The sequence below is a fragment of the Photinus pyralis genome, unplaced genomic scaffold, assembly GCF_008802855.1.
Source record: "Photinus pyralis isolate 1611_PpyrPB1 unplaced genomic scaffold, Ppyr1.3 Ppyr1.4_LG1, whole genome shotgun sequence".
Lineage (NCBI taxonomy): Eukaryota > Metazoa > Arthropoda > Insecta > Coleoptera > Lampyridae > Photinus > Photinus pyralis.
In genome coordinates, this window is record NW_022170249.1 from 41,434,515 (window position 1) to 41,450,518 (window position 16,004).

The window sequence follows — 16,004 nt, forward strand, 5'->3', positions numbered from 1 at the left end:
GCAAATAAATTGCTCAAGGTGAGTCGCAGTTTGTGCCAGTTTTATTTTACACAAATTCTTATATACAGTATACACTTCCCATTGTATATTTAATTCAATGATATCTATCGTATTTTATCAAAGTAATACGAAAAAAGTATGTTATGGTATAATTTCTTCTTAATTTTCCCATACTGCGGCATTTCAGAATTTTCTACTTTTAGATACTCGTGCTTGCCCTCTGCATTTTATTAACGCATTTGTGTTCTGTTATTCTAGTATTGCTTCTTGAAGTTTTACGTTGAATTGATAAATATCCTTTTTTTGTGTCCAGACCTGTGCCCTCCTTTCACATATCTATTTGTGACATCGTTGCCCTTACGTATGCGGTTGTACTTTTTCTTAAATTTTCGTCCAATTCCTTCAAATCGGCGTTTTTTTCGATTTGCATTTGCAATATTGAGTGTTCGAACGGATTTTCAGCGTGGTTATTTTTCTGAAGTGTTGTTTCATTTACTTGGATTGGCACATGTTCAGTATATAACCTGTTTTTTTATTTCAATATTAAAAAAATGGTTGTTGCAAAAGCAGAAGAAAGGTTGGTAGGTGCATATTCCAAATCCAGTAAAGGATATTACAAATAATATAAAAGATTGTTTTCGTAAATGAATAGGACGCATCTTATGAACCTATTCTTTCCTTGTTTGAATGTTATCGCTATTGTAAACCATTCAATTTAGTTAAGATGCTTTAATATGTAGGCACATATGGTCGTTTGTGATAAGAAGTTTTGTTATCGGATAATATTTATTTATTTTTTTTTTTGTAGGCTTTTATTGGGATCACAACCCATTTAGCCACATTACTTTAAACTTCTATATACGAAAAGGCATCATTACATATAAACAAGGATTAAACAGGGACACACGCTTCTCGCCAAGAGGTCTACCATGGCATTTTATATGACGATACGGAGTACGACGTTGTGTAATAGAGGATTATACATAGGGTGAAACAATTAAGGAAACACATTAAGACAACACCGAACGCTGAAAAAATAATTGGGCCTACAACACTAATAACAGTTATCTTTTTGGTGAAATATTACAGTCGTATTTTGGACATCCTTATAAATTCTATTAGTGCTTCATAAACGATCAGATTGTTGGCGCACAGTAAGCTGGTAACGTTAGTGGGTAACGGCACACGTTCTTTATTTAATGTTTGAAGGAGCGTCACGCGCTCATTTTCGTATGTTGTGCAAGCTAGAATGATATGGTCCAAATCTGCCAATTCTTCACCACATGAGCAGGCTGGCGAATCTATAATTTTCATTCGGTACAGATGGGCTGGATAGCAACCGTGTCCTAATTCCAGTCTGAAAATTGTTGAAGAGAAGAACCTTGTCATGTTTTTCTTTTCATAGCAGCTCTTAAATTTCACGTTTCGATGTATATAACCATACTGTGTCTTATGCATCCCAATATACTCTTCCCACATTGTTTGCCATTTTTTATAAATGCTATGCCGGTGTTCAGTTATTAAATCCCCGACCGTCAAACAGTTCATATCCACAGCTCCGTCTGCAATCGATTTTTTGGTCAAATTATCCACAATGTCATTTTGTTTAATATTACTGTGCCCTTTTATCCAGTATAGATTTACATGAATGTCCAAGTGTCTTAATAGAGTTATCTTCTTTTTAATCTTCAATATTATTGGGTCGTACTTTAAAATGTACTTGGTATTCCCGAGCGCTTGTAAAACTGCTTTTGAGTCCGACATTATTGAAAGAACCTTATGATGTCGCGGAGCGTCTTCCAGGGCCTTTAAGATTGCGAAAGCTTCAGCAGTAAAAATAGATGCTTTGTCCGATAGTTTTATTAAGGTATTTTTCTTTGTGGAATCGTTATAGTATGCACAACCACAACCTTCAATACTTTTAGATCCATCGGTGTACACAATCGGACCATCGATTGTTGATACTATTGACAAGTGTATTTGTTCGTCGTGCTTTAGTACCCCGTTATAAGGAGGAAAATTTACATTAATGGGAATAAGGTGATCTTGGTAATCTAAACCTTCGAAGGCCCTATTTACATTTAGAAGTTGTAAATTAGTAACTTGTCTGAATGAGTCTGCGAGAATGGGACACGTTTTATGTTTAAAATAGTCACTAATTAGGTCTAAAGTGGACACTGTTGCAATTCTTGACAATATAGTTTGGTTATGCGTGTTTTTGCATTTCAGAAGGTATTTTGTTGCCAGAAATTCGAGTCTTAGACACAATGGTGGTTCCTGTGCTTCTATCCTGAGAGCCTCAACTGGAGATGTTTTCATTACACCCATACTGATCCTTAGAGCCTTATTTTGTATCACATCTAGTTTTTTTAACTCCGACTTTGTCGATGAACCATATATACCTAAAATAGATCCATAATCCAACAATGGTCGTATAAGGCTTCTATACAGTTGCAACATCACTGTATAATCGGCACCACAACGCTTCGCACAGAAAATCCTCATAAGGTTTAGGCTCTTCTCACATTTGAGCACTAATGCTTCTATGTGGCTTTTCCAATTAAGTTTAGTGTCTAAAATCAATCCCAAGTATTTAGCCTGCGTTTTAACTGGAAATCGTTCATCTGCTAGGTTAACGCTATTAGTAGGAAGATTTCTGTGTCTTGAGAAGAATAATACTGCGGATTTATTTGTTGACAGACTGAATGAGTGATCCGATAACCATTCTTTGGTATATCTCATTGCCTGTGACATTTGATCCATGAGTTGGGGTAAATTATTATCTTTTCTGTATATACATATATCATCGGCATATGCTAATTTTACCTCTTAATTCTCTATGGAAACTAATACAGTATATGTATATTAAAAAGTATGGGACTTAAAATTGACCCTTGCGGTAACCCATTGTATACAAACCTCGGGCCTATTACTGTACCATTGAATGTACGGACGTACACTGCGCGTTCTCGGAAAATGGAAACAATGTTTCTTGCCACACGGATGGAAACCCCTAGACACCATAGTTTATTTTCCAACTTATCCAAGTTAACGTTACAGTAGGCATTTTCAAGATCCAGCAGCGCTGCGTAGGTGTATTGGTTTAGGGCAAAAGTAATTTGAATATCGGATACTAATTGTGTTAAAGCACCTACCGCACCTTTGGACTTCCTAAAACCATACTGACCTACCGGTAGTATGTTATTGGAATCTATCCACCATTCCATTCGGTTTTTAATTAAACGTTCATATGTTTTCATAATACACGGCATAAGAGATATGGGTCTGTAGGATGCTGCGATTCCAGGTTCTTTATCTGGTTTCAGTATTGGTGCAATCAGTATTCTCTTGAGTTCTTCCACATCTTCACTTTTTGTCCACATGTCGTTATATGCTAGTAATAGTAATTTTGTTCCGTTAGGAGGGAGTAGAGCCAATAGTGGATAGGAAATGTCATCAATACCTGGAGCCGTATTTTTTCTTACTTTCAATGCCGTAGTCAATTCTATAGGTGTAAAAGGTAGGGAAAGATAGTCGGTGCAATTATGAAAGACATAATCTTTAGGCTTGTTATCCACGTAAGGTGGTGCTTGTTTGTCCAGAAATTCTGGTATCCAATCGTTACACGTAGGCCTAGAACAGTACGTGTTTGCTCTAAATTTTTTTATTGTTTGCCAATTTTTTTTAACTGACATATCCTTATATTAATCGACTGGCAATAAGCTTTCCAACTTTCTCTCTTTTTATATTTTAGAAAACGTTTACTATATGCAAAAATCTTTTGACACTCTAGGAAATTTTCGTTGTTCTATTATTTTTATATGTTTTTAATGCTGTACGTCGTCTATGTATGACTGCCGTGCACTCGTCGTCCCACCAAGGCGGTGTTGGTTTGCGTTTAGGATATATAGGCGTCTTTATTTTGAAAACTGAATCGGCCGCTTCTCTTATCTTATTTATTATGTAATTGATCTTTTTGCTTGCCGTATTTAAATAAGGTGTTTCCAAGAATTAACCTTGATTCAAGTATAATTTAATTTTAAAAAATGGTGGAATCAAGTTTGTTATTGCAGCTATAGTAGCTTGCTTCTCGCTTGTCACGTAAAGCTGTCAAGCTTATATCCAACTGGAATCAAAAATCCTGCTTTGCCATTCCTTACTAAGAATAAAAGAACAAATTTAACAACATACTGGTTTTATTTCTTAATATTAAAGTTACAATAATTATAGTTATACACATACCAATAAAATAATATTATATATAATTTTAAAAAAAAGGTCTAAATAAAATAATATATTATGCCGTCAACTGCATTGTTGTCCTTTTTTGGAGACGTTGATCTCTGTAAAGAAAGAACAAAAAATTAATGTCAAATTATTTCAGAGCATTGAGCTGTAATCTCAAAAGAAGTGTGGACTGTGGACAACGCCATTAAGTAATGGGAAGGTTTCAAATTAACAACCATACTGACTTAACTAATTTACTAAAACTGAAAACAGCACCTTTATCTAATTTTCAGTTGGCTACAGTAGCATCATTGCAAACTTCCCTTATAAAACAATTACTACAATTACTTTAACATTTACGAGTAATATACAGGGTGTTACATAAGTACTTATGTAAAAAAAATGGGCCATTTCGACGAAATTACGTATCTAGGGGTTTATGAACGTGAAAATCACGAACCTGTAATTAGTTTTTGAAAATTAGAAAAAACTGCAATTCTTCACCTGACAACGAAAATGGAGAGAATTCCGCGTTAAGGTAGGTTACGATAGATAGGTTATCGAATGATCGAATATTTTTATATCATTTAATGGTTAAATTAATTCCAAGTATCATAATATCGACTAAAATTCTAAATATTTTGTTATTTGCGACATTTTCAAGTAACAAGATGCGAAATTAGATGATTCGCTTGTAGGCGGGGTACACTGCAACCAGAAGAACCAACATTCAAATAAGTATAACTTTTGATTGAAAAGTGATTTTAAAAAACTGTTACACCATTTTCTCCCTTAACTCATCAAGTATGTACACAACAAAATTTGTGGAATTTTCTCTATTTTCGTTGTACGGTGAAGAATTGCAGTGGAATTTATTTTTCGAATGTTCAAGAACTAATTTTAGATTCGTAATTTTCATGTTCAATCTACTAAGTAATATAATATGGCGCTCACATGATTTTAAGGTTGTGTCTTAGGTCACTTTGTGAAGTGATGTATACCACTACATTTGCATATTTACCAGTTAATATGAAATAAGAAAGTAGAAAAAAAACTTACCTGCCTTTTTCTGAAAAACGTACGTGTTAACGAAAATAATTGAATAATTGGTAACCATCAGTAACTAACGTATAGGTAACTTGCACAAAACCGAATACACCTAAAGCGCGAAAAGAAAATTAGTGTCGCAAACCCGCTTCAAGCTTGTCGCAAGACTGAAAAAATCAAAAAACGAAAAAACCTTAAACGAAGGGAGAAAACTAGGATAAGAAACATAGAGCAGTATGTTCTATTATTATTTATTATCGGACATGAAAATACAAAGGCAAGAGGCTGTCCCTCTATAATAAAAAAATAAACCCAAGGCGGCTCCTCCAATATATAAACGTCGATGTCGGTAAAGATTAAAGATAGTTCCGGAAATTTGGCATTTTCGTGAAGTAGTATTGTTGAACAATAATCCCTTACTTTCGAAAATGTCACGTTCAGTTAAGTTTAGGTAAACAACTTCAAGTTCCAGTACCGTGAGTCATGAGTTCGGAGAATATCTGAATAGCATTTTAATAAACTAAACAACCCCTTTCCTATTATTGAATTCTTTCGAAAACGAATAAGAGATAATGAGAATGAAATATGCGATATGATCTACGGTTAACGAATGATCGATCGTTCGAATACCTAGCGAATAATGAAATGAAAATCCATTTTAAAACGAGATTTTTGTGATATGCGTCACGATAAATTGTAACAATTGATCGATCAATAGAATGATATTTCGATTGTAGGTAGGTATCACTGAATTACTAATCATTCGATTATGAAAATATTTCGATTATTTCTATCACTAATGGACATGACCTCGAGAAGCGTGTTTGCTCTTATTGTAAAAAGCTTGTACCTACGTTGCTTGATCTACCCTTGCCGCGTAAAGGTATTTGATATGCTAGAATTCCAAGCATAGAGTAAGCTTGAAGTAAACTACCCACGTTAAGCTGGATAAGCAAGCCAAAATCAAATCAAAATACAGCTTTCCGTAAACTTACGTGCTATCTGGGACGGTGTTTAGAAGAGATAACGATGCGCACATTCGTTCGGCGTAAGTAGGGACTTGCGACGCGATCTGTTAATGCTGACTTTATAAAGTCTAATTCTGATAGGCGGCTTTGTTTAAAAGTCCTGAGGAAGGAGATTATTTTATTGTGGCAGTGGTGTTTCGTAAAATACTGGGAATCAACGTAAAAACTATAAAAGGAGGCTGGCTGTTTCGCGACGGTTGGAAAACGTCTACGTTTCTTTAGTGATTAGTTGAAGACGGAGTTTTGTCTTTGTTCAGAAGAAATTTTACTATAGCTGTGTGAGAAGTGTAAAGCGGTTTGTCCGTTTTATGGAGTTGAAAATGCAAGTAGTTTAATGCACCGTGAGGCCTTCTGTTAAGGTTCTCTTGTCTATTAAAGGTTAAAAGTTGGCAATTCGTCATTCTATTCACCAAATTAATGTTTTTGTCATCAAGATTTGTGTCTTAAAGAAAAGTGAAGTTCAGAAGCTCGCTGCGTTTGTGTGTGGAGTTAAGTACGCCTTGGTTATCGCAAACCTTTGTACAAACAGATTAGTACGCTTATTAAGAGAGAACAAAAAATAAAGAAATTTAAGATGTTCTTATTTTATTTGTCAGACGCCTGCGTACCGTGCTCACTCTTGAAAAAAAATCTCACCGCAAACTATTCGCAATTATCCGACATTTTCAGATAAATCTCACGTGCAAACTCTTTGAAAGTGTCACCTCTTCTACCGAAAACCCCTTTATAATCTGGTCTGTCCAGCGTTTATCTCAAAAACAGTTTGCGTTCTTATCGGTAATGAACACGTTATAATCCCTCTTATTCGAGAAATACTTTTGTTCACGTTCGCTATGAAGGGGTATACAGGGTGATTCCTATAGTACCTGCCACCGTTTGGGAGCGTGTAGGTGGTGCGTAGGGGAGTATTTTGATATAGGACACTTGGGGTCGGAAATCTAAAATAAGGGGGCCAGAGCCAAATTTACCTTCTGGAATTTCGCGCCTGTAGGTAGGCAACCCAACCGGCCGGCGGTGCACACGGAGCGATCTCAGGCGGCGATGTGTGGCTGATACTTGATCAGAATTTTGTTTAAACCCACGAAATCCCGTCTGCAACGACGCGTATCAAGTGAATAAACACTATGGCAATAGTATAATAATAGTTGGCTAGATGTAGGAAGTCCATTGAGAACAACGGTGGCCACGTTGAACACTTGTAAACGTTATTGCTTTTGACTGTCGTTTTCCCTCCTTCCCTCCCATGTCGCTTCCTCGCGCTAACTCGCTCCGCGCGAAACGTCGGTCGGTTGGGTTGCCTACATACAGGCGTGAAATTCCAGAAGATAAATTTGGTTCTGGCTCCCTTATTTTAGATTTCCGACCTCAAGTGTCCTATATCAAAATACTCCCCTAGGCACCCCCTATACGCTCCCAAACGGTGGCAGGTACTATAGGAATCACCCTGTATGTGTAAAATTGCCTATATTAAACAAAATTCAAAATTGGAAATAAAAGCTTTGAAATTCTAAACCGACCACCAATTACAGTCTAAAATTACCAGGATATACTTCCCCTATCTAAACAGCTTACCCTCAACACCACCAAAGTCCTGGGACAGAAGTGTTAACACACCATCAACTAATTTGGCATAGGTACATTCGAGAACGCACTTTGTTCGTGGTAGAAGATTCACCACATCCACAAATATAATATTTCGTTTGCGTTTTTGACGATCCTCAAAACTTCCTCAAAATAGCAAGCAAAGCAAGCAAGTAAAATAGCAGATTTCAGAGTTCGACCTCACAGAGGTGAGAGGGCAAATTAATCTTCAAGTTAGATATTTCATCCCTTAGCTCCATGAGTAAGTACAGAACGCAGTTCAGAAGTATCGGTGCACAACTTTAAGATGGCAAACAGACATTGGAACACAAGAGTATGTATGTAGGTAAATAGTTTTTTGAAAACAGAACATGCCATTATTGCCTTAGAATGGCAACAAGCACAAATATAGGCGACGTCATAAGTTAATAGCAACAACAAGCTTGGTTTCAATTGCGCGATGTTGACATATTCTCTGGCTTCGTCCCTGCTTTCCCGTCTTCATAAAGGCGCGAAAATTTAAGTTTCTCCATGAGTAAGTCCTTTAATTTCAATTTGTTAAAGTTGAATCTCTCTCCTCGCACAACAGGACGTATTAAACGGAATCGATTTTGCTGTATAAATTGAGCAACGTATAGAAATATTACACTTTTTGTGGTGCGACGTGCGCGAACGGGGTATATAAATATTCATATAAGGTCCTATGCTAAATTTCAGAGAGGAAAAAAAATAATACAATTCAAACATTTAACTCGAATTCTTTGAAGCAAAAACACAAAGGGGCAGAATGACAGAGGCGTGACCCGTGGCGGTTCCAAACAGTTACTCTTTGGCGTCCGGAAAACAAAAACTACGGAACTCTTGACAAAAAAAAACTACCGCAAAGACGAATTATATAGTGTCTAAGGGAAAACTCTTGAATTAATGTGGCGCATCTGAAACGTACCAGATGTAGCGATAAGTGGATTGTCATAACTAAAAAGTTTTCAGGAGCATAACGGTCTTGTTTGGGTGAGCATAAAGTCAGAAATTTTCACAATAAGGTAATAACCATCTAAAAATATCGTGAAGTAAGCAGAAACTTATACGTCGTATTGTTCATTGATGGTATTGATCTCATAGAAAACTGCTGCAAGATTCTCCATAAAATGGCATTCTATTACTAATCCATTGCACTTTTATTTCTCTTGCAAAGCGCAAAATGCCATTATGGCAGTACATTAAGATGTGCTTTATCTGTTATAGTTTCCCTCGAATTTTCGCTACCTACCTTATTTCGCACACCACTATCGGCTATAGTACGTGATAATAACGTTAACTAAGTCTCTTTTTTTACTCAATTAAATTGGTCAATATTTACGTGTTATTTTTTTTAAATATATACTGCTGAGAAAGTAATTTCGTGTTACTTAAGATTTTTTTCCATAACATCCTAGAAATGTACAACAGAAAATTAACAACTTTACAGATTAATCCAAGTCCTTGATAAAGTTCCTAAAAAAATTAGGAATAATTTGTCAATTAAATAATTCACAGATAGGTAATATTTTGTGGATTAGTTATTATTAGTTCAATTAATGCAACTAACACCCCGTATTTTTCATTAAAAATAACATCTCATACAAGATAATACTCCGTTTTGTACGTAGTAAGTAACTTTGGTATTTAATATTGGGACATCATCACTGATCCATACAAATTGAGTTGAATAAACCGACACAGCTTGGAAGAGTATCATCAGGTAGGTATGTATTTCTATGGATCCCGGCTGATGTATGGCCATTCTTAATGCGTAGATGTAAAAATTCCACACAACTCTAGAATTCTGATCGAAGTAGGCAACTTTACTATTTATACTCAAGAGAAATAAGAAGCGATCACGGAAGTCCGTACACTTCAGGGAGTTGCCGGTAACGTCCCATGCGATATCTACACCGATTCTCATAATAGGATATGAACCCAGGGTGTACATATAGTAGTAGGTAGTTTTTTCTTATAACACAACTGAGATTTAATACTAAATAAACCGAATGTACAAACTTAAAGTGAGTATCAGCCTTGTGACAATACCAATTATTTATTATTAATTATTTCTGCTTCTTTGCTCGTTTTTATCGAACGACTCGTTTGAAATACGAAATTGTACAAAAATCGCCAGCCTTTGAGTTTATAGTTACGGTAAGGGTTGATTTATGTAGGTTGACTATAATGTTTTACTACTTTCGCGAATTTGCATTTTATACTGGCGAGTTACGTATATTCGCATTCCCACAATTGTTCGTACCACTCTTTGTCAGTTAAGCAGCGTTTTAATTATGTCCCTAGTACTATTGCAGAGAAGATTGTCAACGAATTAAAGCTCGAAAGTTATTGTGTTATGATCACTGTAACTGAAATTAAATGTACCTACCTATCTATTCTTAATTTTTGTGTGTCGGTTAAACTACCTAGGACAGGGGTCGGCAACCTATTGAAACGGTAGAGCCAAAAATTACAATTTACAAAATTTCCCAGTTCTTAGAGCCACAAATAATTTTTGATTCAATATTATAGTTTTTGGCTATATACAGGGTCCTGCAACAGTGCGTCGGTTTTTCCTACATAGCTGATAGATACCTGGTAAAAATATTGATGGTTGCGGATCTACAGAAATTATTTTTGAATTAATAACTGATCTTTTTAAATAGATGGAACATCCTGAATATTTGGTTGTTTCAATGCCGTTTGTTCAAAGTGCTATAACTATTCTTTTTCAAATGGAACTACCACTATTTTATTTCGCTATTCTTCGATTGTCTTTTGTGTTCTCTTAAATGTTTATAAGGGGTGCCCTGTGCTTAAACTCCGCAGTGTTTAGGTTATTCAATATTTTTCACAAAAGTACCTACTCATTAATTAATTACGTGTTTATACATCGGAGTAGGCTGGCTATAATAAAAAAACAAAAGAATACCAGAAAGTAAACAAGTGTCAAAAATTAGATAATTATTTGCTGCAAGTGTACTTTTGATACAAAATAAGATTAATTAAAAAGGCGAATTTCGAACAAATGAACTAATTTCTTTAGATAAATACGGAGAGCCGCAACTTTATAGGTATAAAAAGAGCCGCAGGTTGCCGACCCCTGATCTAGGATCACACGTCACACCTGGCAATTTTGATACAAAATAAAAAGGTCGTTAACTCGTTACCTCTTTTCTTTTAAATTCTGACGTTTGAAATTAGTTCTCAATGGTTAATCGATAACTTATCGATAATTATCGATTAATAGTCAGTCGATAAATTTTAAAAAAATGGTCGACTAATGGATAACACCGATCAACAAAATAGTTATTTGTTTCATTAGTACAAAAAATGTCAGTTTTCGGGACGAGGAAGATAGTTGCTGGACGACGCGTTAGCGGAGTCCAGCAACCTTCCGAGTCCCGAAAACGCATTTTTTGTACGAATAAAACATAAAATTTTTTCTCCAACCCCCTTTACTTCAAATTATATTCGAATCTAGATTCAGTTACAGTTTCACTACTATAGTATAAGAACTTCTGCTTTCTTGTCCTCACGTGTCATGCCACTCTAGTTTTTAGGTTAACTTATAACCTATTCGTTCTTACTTCTTACTTCTCACCTCTCGCGACTTTGTAGGGAGCAAATAAATCTTGAGGTAGCATATTCTGCCGTTTCTATAATCTCTGGCGGAGTGCAATCCATGTCGCTATCAGTTTCAGTCATTTTATGTATACACAATTAATATTGTTATATTTTGTATTGAAATAAAAAACTTACCATACAGTTTTTTAATTAAAATTAATTGTAATTAACTTTTTCAAATTTTGAATTCAAAATGACAGATAATAGTGCAATGGGTCTGAAGTAGATGGCGTTACGCGCGACGGCGGGTTGTATACGTATTAAAATTACGTTCACGGAATATGTAAATTACGTTACACATGGTTTAAATAAAAATAGCGAGCGTAAATCATTTTCAATACATGTACATACGTATAGGTAACATCATTATTTGCATTGAATCTGCAAAAATATTTGATTTGTATGTATAGAAATATCTTACAACCTGCAGTAAAACGATCTCAATGTGACATATCTCCGTGATTGTAATTTTTTAATTGGCCAACTTTCAAGGTCAATTTCTTTTTGGTACTAGGACCAAAAGTATCCACTTTTTGTACAGTTGCCATGGTGAAAGCGATTAATCCGCAAAACGTCAATTTTAGGTACCGAACACTGTCACAAAATAGCGTCTTATTCAGGTGGTTGGAGAAAAAAGAATTTTTTGCGCATGGGATTTACATAATATATTCTGACTATAATAAGCAAAAATAAATAAAAAGTGCGATTAAGACGTGGAAAATATTTGCTTTTACAAAAGTTACAGCGATTTGATTGAAAGCTTTCAGGGGCGAAAATTAAAGCTGGAATCTTTGTTTTCCCTCAAAAAAAAAGAAAAATGGAGGGTGATATTTTTCCGCGGTTACTTAGCAAAGAGGAAAAAAAATCCTGGAACAGTTTTAAGGCAATAGTCCATGGTTTCCCGTTCAGTGTTTCCTGGGACACCATAGAGCTGAAAATTATGACGAGCTGACAGGATTTGGTTTTGTATCATGGGGTATAGAATGTCTCTAAAGGATAAAGATGCACAGGTTACATTCTCATTTAGATCAATTTAAGGATAATATGGGAGCTTATTCGGAATAACAAGGACAACACTTTCTCAAGACAATGGAACTTAGGCACCTTCCCAAGGCCAGGAAGCTGGAAGCATGATGGAAAATCGTATTTGGGGGGTTGATAAGAAAAGAACATGACAAAAACAGCAAAACTGTTCCATTTTTAAACATTTAGACTCTTAAGATAAACAAATTATAAATGTAGAAACGTTACCATTTAATAAATCATGCCTATGTAAGTAAGATTTTATAGGTATTTTTATTTTTTGGTTTTTTGCATTTTTTTCACACAAAAACACATAACCATTTTTTGTTCTAATTCTTATTTGTGGCTATAGAAGCAATAAAAATAAGGTATATATGTCCCATGCGCAAAAATGCTGTAGACCGGTGTAATTTATCGAAAATTTTAAAGGATTGGTCGATAAATCTATAATTACCGATAATCTATCGATTAATCTCACAACTAAACTATTAAGATAGATAATTATCGAGAGAATTTTTAACGACATAAACTTTTCAATGTTTAGGTATACCAGTTTACTTCCAACAAAAGCTATGTAAGAGCATTGTGGAGTTGCCATATGATCACAATTCACAACCTACTGCTGTACTCATTTTTGAGGATTATCGTCCACTTGATCACCTTTGATTTCAGAAAACTTCAGCATCAAAAGATCCTGTTTTATTTAAATTATCTCTCGCAATACCAATACCAAAAAAACAAAAATGTTAGCGATGTACGCATGGATGATGTATATCGACTGAGAATATATATCGAGGAGATTTATGAAAAAGTATCGATCGTTTTCTCTTGATAATTTCCGCTACTTATCTACCTATTAATCGATAAATATCAGAGATAGACAATTTTCGACAAGTGGCAATAATAATCGATTATTATCAGCAGCTAACAATCATTATTAATTATTTTCAAAAGTTATCGATAATTATTATCAAACGTTATCGATCATTATCGAAAATGATCGTTACGATTTATCGATAATTGTCGATTATTATCGGAAGTTATCGATAATTGTTTGAAGTTATAGATAATTATCGATAGTTATCGATTAACGATTAATCGATTTTTTTTGATCGTTTTTTAATAACAAAATCTCCCGCTTTCAGTAAAAATAAAAAAATGTCGAACCTGCCCATTGTGCTGCCTGTGAATAGAATGTATGAAATTGCATTCCTTCAAGGACAAGGACTGCAAGCTTCGTTCGTCTAAATGTATTATTATTTACATTACAAATTTACGCAACGCTTCTTAAGGGATCTATTTTTAGAACATTCCAATCCTATTTATAAAACCATTCCGATGATAACACAAAAAACATCCCGAGTTCCTGACATCTAACGATTAAAAAGGAAAATATTCGAATGGTCAAAATGAATGGTTTGTAATGCTGCCATCTAATGTCAATGTAACGCTCCACTTTCGATCGCACACGGACTTTCAAACGATCGAACTGCCCCTAGCGGCGGAAAGTTCGCATATGGTCACAAACTGTTATATGAGATCCGCGCTTCTGATAGTTATAAATTCAATGGAACTACGTAACTTGGGTGGGACCCACCAGTAAGGAGCTACCCGGGTCGGCGTAAGGGCGATCGACTGAAAAGTAGGTGCCAGGGTGGTTACCGAGGGATGTCCGAGATGGGTGGCCAGCGCGTTCAACCCATTGAAGAGTGCAGGAGGGAAGGGACATTTCCGACTCTTCTGCAGAAATGGGCCTGGAGTCGCTACTCTTACATTTGTTGCACCTCTTTAGAGCCTCCCTGGCTTTAGGGTATATCCCCGAATGCTGGAGATAGGTAAGAGTTGTGTACATAGAACAAGTTTGTTTGTTCTGGAGTTGTGTACCTACCTCCCTAAGCAGGGTCGTGCTAAATATGACATTACAGACCATCAGCCTATCATCGTTTCTTTTCAAAACGATGAAGGTGGATGCATATACCTATATTATAATGGGGTACTGGTTCTTAAATCACTACATCCGTTCCAACACAGCATCGAGTTGAGGCTGGAAAAGGGAATATCTGCCCTAGGAGCGTTTTTAGATATCGAAGATGCGTTTAACATCACGTTCGATTCAATCAGTGAGGGTGGTGAAAGCTCAGGCAGGGGACTCTTGAACAGGTATGGATATAGGTGGTGTAGTGGCCATGACCTTTCCGTTAATCCGGAAAAGACCAAGGTTGTTTGTTCCATTAACAAATAGAAGGAGTCGAACGGACCTGAGGTGCTCACCCTTCGAGGGGGTCAACTGGGTCTGACCACGTCAGTGAAATATTTGGGAGTCATCATAGACTCCCGCCTGACCTGGAACGGCACATTTAGTGTATAAGATGTTTATGAGGATGTAAAAGGCCGGGCCTTTGGTTGTACGTACATGGGGCTTGAACCTCGACTGGTATATTGGCTTTACACTGTTGTGATAAGGCCAATAATACTGTATGGTGCACTTGTATTGTGGCCTGCAATGCGCAGGCGGGAGTCACTGGAGCCCTGAAACCACACCAACTTTGGCCATGGAGGCACTTTTGGGACTAGAGCCCAGAGGCGTAACTAGGGTACGGCAGGCATGGCTCATGCCATTGGCATCAATCAAGGGGACGCGGTATTAGCTATTTATAAGTATCACTTTTATATACATTGGAAATGTTTATAATTTCATAGGTATATTCGTATAATTACCTATCCAGTATACAGTTACGAGTTTTTCATTCAAGCAGAAAACACAACGGTGTCGCATCGAGTGACGATTGTGTACTCGACCGTGATGGTAAGACCCTGTCAGCAGACAGGTTCCGATCGGCCACGGCGCTTGATTGCAGGCGAACTTCTTGATCTGGGTGCCAGCGCACTGCGGAAAGAGGGGACAACGAAAGGGCGGAGGAGATGGCTCGTGAAGGCAGTAGTGGGGAACTTTGTCGAACCCGAGCCCACCCTGGCAATTGCTCCCTTCTTTGTCAGGGCTAGGATTACAGTCTGTTGCTAGAAACCGACATTTCAGTTAGTTATACATTTCTACGATCAGTCAATTCCAGGCACAATGGCAACAAGCAACCGAACTCAGTCGGCCCAGGGCCTTTTTAACAGAGTCCTTTGGCAAATCTGGGTGCTTTAAGCTTCTACTAAAACTGAATAGAAGTCAGATTAGGAAGATCACCTGTGTACCTACTGGGCACTGGATGGTCAACTATCACCTGCATAACATTGGGCTTATGGGGGAGCTCACGTGCAGGTTGTGTGACGAGGCAGATAACCTACCTAACATGTAGTCTGTCACTGTGACGCCTTGATCAGAGGCGGACATCAACTCCTTGGAGACAGCTATCTGCAACCAGGGAGGGTGAAGCAACTTAGTCTAAAGATTTAGACTATTTATTGAGAACCAGGCTCTGAACCTAGTTGCAAACGGAAGGG